We start from the raw sequence: 7247 nt of genomic DNA, 5'->3' as shown, positions 1-7247 counted from the left end.
CGTCGCTGCTCCTCCGGGGCTCCCGGCCCGCCTCCGCCGAGGGGGGCTGTGCCACCCGGGCCTGAGTCAACTTTGTCTCACGAAGCCTTGAGTCACCAGTGAAGCCCACGGGCGTGTCCCCCTCCCGCTCCCCAGCCACGGCGCTTGGCGTTCGTCGCCTGTGTGAACGCCGTCTATTTCTGTGTCCCGGATCTATAAAAAGTCTGAATAACTATCAGGAAATGCTTTTTCTTTGTTTGTTTGCTTTCTTAGAAAGAAGGTGGAGCTTAGTTCCTGGGAATGTTAGCCTTCGGCAGGGTAGTAGAGAAAGTATTATTTGACCTTTTTTCTTTGCATTTTATACTGGAGGTGTTTGCAGCCCTGTGTTTGCTCTCTTCTGTCCAATGTACTGTACAAAGCAAATACTGATTCTGTAATACTGTAAATGACTGACAGAACTTATTTTGCCTTTGTCACTGTGAGTCAGTCAGAATCTGGTAAAGTAATCTGGGACCTGCCACACTTCTGCTGGCCTCCATGGCACCTGCTGTGCTTCAGAAGACCTGTACTGGAAGTGAGGATGGAATGGCTGCTCACACATAGCTTATCACCATTACTGTATATGTTCGAGGACAGTATACATTTGAAATAATTTATGTGCTTAAGAGATGTTAATGCATCCTTCCCCTTCGCATCATTTACTATACGCAGCATGTCCACTTTTATGTAATCTTTGGAATTGGCTAGAGAAGTTTGAATGGGATGTGCTCTAGTAAAATGGATAGTAAAGAAATTCAGGAAGTATTTTTCTGATGTGGTTAATGAGTTGGTTAGCAAAATGGTTTGACATGTTCCAATCCACATGAAGAATAGCGTTAAGGAGTATTTGGTAGCCTTTAAAAGCTTAAGTTCTTTACTAATGCTGACAGAAGTTACAGTGACTGCTGCTTGTTCTGAGAAGTTTTAATTACTTAAGTAAAACTTAATTGAATATACTAGTTTGGAATATGGTCTTTATCAACTGGACTCAAGGAGAATAATGGTACAATATGCAGTTATTTAAAGAAGGCACATTAGTATAGGGCAAATGATTGTTCTGTAGTACTGACAAAGTCCTTATAAACTTTGTTTGACTAGATCATCATAAGAAGCACCAAAAACACTGTGTAAGAATTAAATACCCAAATTTCTTAACAGAATAAAAATCCATGTTTTGGTTATTTGTATTCTTGATCTAAGGAATAATCTATAATGGTGAGGGCCCTACGAAAACTTGCATGTCTGATTTTTCAATATATGCAAATAGATAGATGTGTATAAAGAGTTATCGTTTGTTTCACTTCCTCTCTTGTTTATCATGGCTTTTTTCCCCATGTATGATAAAACCTGTAGTCCTCTGTGTAATAACATATCACAATACAATTATTGTCTTCTAGCCACGTAGCAGTTAGTGCCCTCCTGAAATAGTCTTTGGTTAAGATTGTTGTAAATCGGTACAATCTGCACTTTTATCAAGTCATGAGCATGATATATAAGAAGTCTTCTCCCTAAGTAAATTTGAAATTCATCCAACTTGGGATGTGTTTATCCATAGAGAACGTGTGTCCACTTATTTTGTGCTTATTTAAGCATTATCATAATACATCTGAGACTGTCTTTTATTTGAACCATGGATTCTCTCCTCCTTACGTGTTTATACATGTAGCTTATTGGGATGTCAGTGATAAGTACTTTTTAACTTGTATTAAAATTTTATTTTTATATTTTTCATAACGAAGAAGGCATTTTGGTAGAATCACCTGGTTCGCTGTAACGCATGGTGACATTGAATGACTACAGTCACTAAGTTCTTGCAAATGGAAAAAGATTTTTTTATAGCAGATGAGAAACTTCTCAAGAATTGAAAACATTGCATGATAGTATTGTGAGGAAGACCGTTGTAGAATCTGACACACAGGTGTGCACACCAACAAACAATAGTTTGATTTTGCAGATTATCTTTGTTTTATCGGGCAAATGTTTTGGCTTTTTTTTGTGTATGAATATTGTGTGTCACAAGTGGTATCATTAGAATTAATTTTATCTGAAATCCAGAAAGCTTTTTTGAGGTGAACTTCAAATCTAAGTTCTTCTGGAAGCCTATGTTAAATTTCAGAAGTTTGGCTAACAGATCTGTGATTTCTGCTGCCCCCCCCCCTTTATATTTTGATAGAAGTGACCAATCTTCTGAAGGATTTTAATGTTTTAAGTTTCAAGTTAGGTGACTTTGTCGATGGTAAAATAGGGCAAATTCTTTCCTTGTAACTTCTTGCTGTCTCTATAGCAGTGTTTTCCCTAAACATGAAAAAACTGTTTTGATTTCTTGCTCAGCCTGTGACTTTTGTCTTTTGTTACTGTGTTAATTACCACAACATCCTGGTAACTTATGGAAAACTCGTGACAGCAGACCTGCATGCGAATCCTGCTGCATGTCAGGGAAGTGATAAAGATTAAAAGAGCAAATACCTATAAGCAGAAGCTTTGTGGTGATACAGTGCCATTTTCATTCAAGCCTAACAGTCATAAAATGGCTGCTTTTTTATTTGTTATCTAAAACTTTTCGTAGCCTGGAGAATAAACACAGTATTCTTTTGGCTGAAGAATACTGATATTGTTTGACATTAATTTACTGTTGAAAACAGGTTTTTTTTAGTTTTTGATGGTAAAACTTTCTTCTAGGCAAATATAATAATATAGTGGGAAAATGAGCCATACTTCTCATGAAATACTTAATGAGCTACACCTGTGAGTTTCTTTGCACGCACAGTAGTTTATGTACATTGTTTAAAAATCATCCCTTTCTTACATTAGGAGTATAGCCTACGAAAATGCAAAATCAAGATTGTAAAACATTGGTATATGAAGCAACATTCTGCTTTTTGAATCTGTAATTAATCTTCAGTCTTATCACAACTGGAGAATGGCCCTTTATCCTTCCCCAGTTGCCAAGTGACCCCAAGGTGTGACATACTGCCTATAAAACCAGAAAAAGTTTACTGTTCAAAGTGCTTAAAAAATAGTAACAGATTAGTTACAAAATAGGCAAGTAACCACAAATCAAACCTATTGCAAGTTAATCTTAGTGAATTGGATTAATACATTTTGAAGGCAACAAATGATAAAAATCAAAGTAGGGTAGCGAAAGTCAGGGTCTTTGAAGGACTTAAGGAGGCAGGTTGCTGAATGGACACCTTGAAGGAAGAAGCTGTGACTGGTGCCTTGGAGCTTGAAAGGACATTGCATGTCTTGTAACCCATCTGGTCAAAGGATCACCTAACTGATCAGAGTCAGATCCTGTGATACCAAGGGAAGGACTGAATGCAGAAACTAAGGCTAACATAATATTTAATGCAGCTGTTTTAACCCCCTCAAAAAGTGTGTTGTCCTGTGGTTCAGGAGGTATTCAAGAACTTGTCCGCCAGTCTTTTCTAAAAACAGTTCAAGAACATGAAAAAAGTATTCTGATTGGGTTTTGTACACACTTGATCTCATTTACAGACTAAACTAAAGCAACATACTTCTTTGTTACGGCTTGTTACTAAAGTGTGTTCAGCAACCTTTCTTAACTGAGTGGTTCATTGTTGCAAGTCTGCCACACCTATTTTTCTTGCTGTTTAAAATAAGTAGATAGTCTTCTGCTTCCCACCTCCATGCCCTTACCAATGTGAGCAGAGGAGGGAGCATATATAAAATTCAGTATGCAGCGGTAAAAAATTTTTTTTTTGCTTCCCATAATTCAAAGGAGAAAATAAATTGCTGCATGTCCACTTAGTGATTGGAAAAAAACCAAAAGGGATTCATTTTCCAATTAAACCCATATCAGAATTCAAAGGCTTGGTCAATTTCATAGCGTTTTATGGAGCTTAGAGTAACTTCTTACGACTTTTAAAACTGTATTTTATGTATTTATTCTGCCAGCTTATTGGCAGAAGGGTTTCATGCACATGTAATTGCTAATAAGTGAGACAGGATGAGTCACAAGGTAAGCATATGCAGGTTTTAACATCTGATGTAATTCCAGCAGGTGAATTTTGTGTTGGTGATAAACAAAAGCAGCTCAAAGCCCTTTTTGTAATGCCTCTACATCTTGTGTCCTGATCTACAACAGCTCTGTATGAATATTTGCATGTGATGCTGAGGAAGGTTCAAGCAAATAACTACCTTCCAGCCATTGATCATGTTTTATGGCAACCTGAATTAAAATATGTGAAATAGTCACAATCAGTAAATTATGTCTAGTCAATTACTCCCTTAAAGTCTCTTGGGAGCAAAACTGATTTCTTAAGTAAAATTTCTTTTCAGGGTTTCTTTGATGTGGTGTAACTCTGGAAACCACTGAAAATGTATGGAAGCGTTGCCAATGATCATATTTAGATTTTTCTTCTAGCTATATATGTATTGTATTCTGAGTATCAAATACTTGCGGTATGTATATTCTTTTTTATCTCTGTGATGAGGTCTTGAACTTTTTGTATTTGTACTGCTTTTTCACGCAGTGCTTAATTAAGTTGTGGACCTCATAGCCAGTCGGTGTTGTAGAAGCCAGAAGTGTAAAGACCCATTTATTGCTAAATGCTGGGAGTTCTTGTGGGAAAATATTACTGAATTCTGTTCTTTTGTTCTTCCCCCAAATATTTGTTACTGGCCACTTCTAAAGCAACAGAATACAGACAGCTATCAATCCTGGTTTGATCCAGTGTGGTCATGCCTGACTACTGATTCTTTCAGACACCTACAACTTGCTATAATAGGAGTTAAATCTCTAAATATTTTGGTAAAAATAGTCTTTGAACATACGGTAACTCTCAGCTTAATTTTTTTCTTTTCTTGATCAGTCCTCCAGATGAAAATAGTGTAAAATCCTCATGTAAATTAATCCCACTACCTTCTGTGATTAAATTTGCTTTTGCGTCTGCATCTGCATGAGCAAATGTATTTGCCTGTGTTGCACGTGTGTGAGTTGCACTCATTTCCATCAGCAGTGATGGAGAGCATGTGCAGGCCTTTAGGATTACTGTTTCTCAAATACTGTATCAGACAAGCTGTTATATTCCTGTAGCATGGATAGTGTAAGTTTAAATATTAAACTTGTTTTGCCTTTTTTTTTTTTTTTTAAAAAAAAAACCAACCCCTACCCCTCTCCCTAGCATCCCCCCAACCTTAGCAGCAGTCTAAAGGGTTGACTACTAGAGGCTTTGGTATGTGGGCTGATCTTTTGAAAAAGGGTTGATGTTGAATTTATGGAGGCTAGGCTTACAGTACATTTGGGAAGCAGAGGAAGGGAGAAGAGACTGTAGCAGGGTCGCCTGAGTATCTTAGGGTTTTTTGCTGTCTAATGTGATGGGTCTTATCAGTGGCGTTACCGTCTACCTTCATGACGGGGTATATTTCTTTTTCAAATACAGTTTAATATCCACCACTATAGGTAAATCAGACTCTGCCAATGATACCTTTCACATTCTCTGGAAGCTTCTAGATGGCATATAATCCTTAAATGGATAAATATTCCTGTCCAGATATCTTGTGTCAGTGTCACAAGCTCCTGCCAGGCTTCTTGAGTTGAAGTTCATAAAAGAGACTTCTTCAAAGCAAAAGCAGTTCTTTGGAAAATACTACTTACTCATCTTTGAACGTGTCACTGGTTCAGGGGTGTCGTGGTTTAACCCCAGTCAGCAACTAAGCACCACACAGCTGTTCACTCACCCTCCCCACCCCGGGTGGGATCGGGGAGAGAATCGGAAGGGCAGGAGTAAAAAAACCTCATGGATTGAGATAAGAACAGTTTAATACTTGAAATAAAATAATAATAACAACAACAATAACAATAAATTGTAATGAAGAGGAAAACAACAAGAGAGAGGGGAACAAAACCAGGAAAAACAAGTGACGCAACCGCTCACCACCTGCCAACCGATGCCCAGCCAGTCCCCGAGCAGTGATCGCTGACTGCTGGCCAACTCCCCCCAGCTTATATACTGAGCATGAAATCATATGGTATGGAATACCCTGTTGCCCAGTTTGGGTCAGCTGTCCTGGCTGCGCCCCCTCCCAGCTTCTTGTGCACCTGGCAGAGCACGGGAAGCTGAAAAGTCCTTGACTACTGTAAGCACTACTTAGCAACAACTAAAACATCAGTGTGTTATCAACGTTATTCTCATGCTAAATCCAAAACACAGCACTACCCCAGCTCCTAGGAAGAAAATGGACTCTATCCCAGCAGAAACCAGGACAAGGGGAAATAAGTTAAGTGATTTTTAAAGCCTTTCGATCCTGACAGGCTCTTTAACAAGTATCTGTTGTTACCTGGTTTCAGCAGTGAATTCAGGATTTTTGAGCTGTTTTGTGTAGCTAGAGGGCTGGAACTGCTGGAGGATAAGCCTTTTCTGCATGTCAGTCTTTCTTAAGCTTCCTGCTGCAGGTCAATTTTACCCTTTTGTCTAGTTAAAGGGCATCTCTCTAATAAGTTAAGATGAAAAATTGGTTTAAAGGTACCAGAAATTAGGAAAAAATAGATTTACAAGAGTATTTGGATTAGATGTTTTCTAATCTGTTTTGAAAACTACTGTTGTAAAAGTTTGACAGGGAAACCTGAATGGGGAAATGGCAGGGAAAACTGCCGTTTTATTTCTGCCTTTGCTAGAGCAGTCTTAAATTATATCTTCTTGTGTTTCCTAGGTAAGACACGTTGTCTTTTTTAATCTCTCCTATGAATTACTACTTGAACACGTTTGGATACCTCTTAGTTGAACTAGCAGTCTAAAAAAGTTAATGAACTGTCAATTTTTGCAAATTTCCTCCTGAATTTGCGTCAAAATGCTCGATGACCTAAAACATGCCTTGGTCAAATTTTTCAGTGTTTAGCTTTCCCAACAACTTCTTTTCTGGAAGGGAACTTTCTTGTAAGAATAGTGTTGTACGTATCCACTGATCGCTCTTTCATTTAGTGGTGGGTTGTTTTTGGGTTTTGCTTGGTTTTGGGGTTTTGTGTTTGGTTTTTTTTGTTTGTTTTTTTTGTTTGGTTGTTGTTGTTGTTGTTGTGTTCTCCCCCCTCTCCCCCCACTCTGTTACTAGTAGGGCAGAGGGACTTGTTTGTTTTTGTTTGTTGTTTTTTTTTTTTAATGAGAGTTTGTACATCATGAGAGCTGACTATAATATGGTAATGGGGTTTTTTTGGTGCAGAAACATGAGTTCTCAGGTGAAGTAAAAGGATAATTTCTAAATGAGATTTG

Source organism: Fulmarus glacialis, unplaced genomic scaffold (genome assembly GCF_000690835.1).
Source record: "Fulmarus glacialis isolate BGI_N327 unplaced genomic scaffold, ASM69083v1 scaffold15627, whole genome shotgun sequence".
Taxonomy (NCBI): Eukaryota; Metazoa; Chordata; class Aves; order Procellariiformes; family Procellariidae; genus Fulmarus; species Fulmarus glacialis.
Note: the sequence above shows the minus strand (reverse complement) of the source record.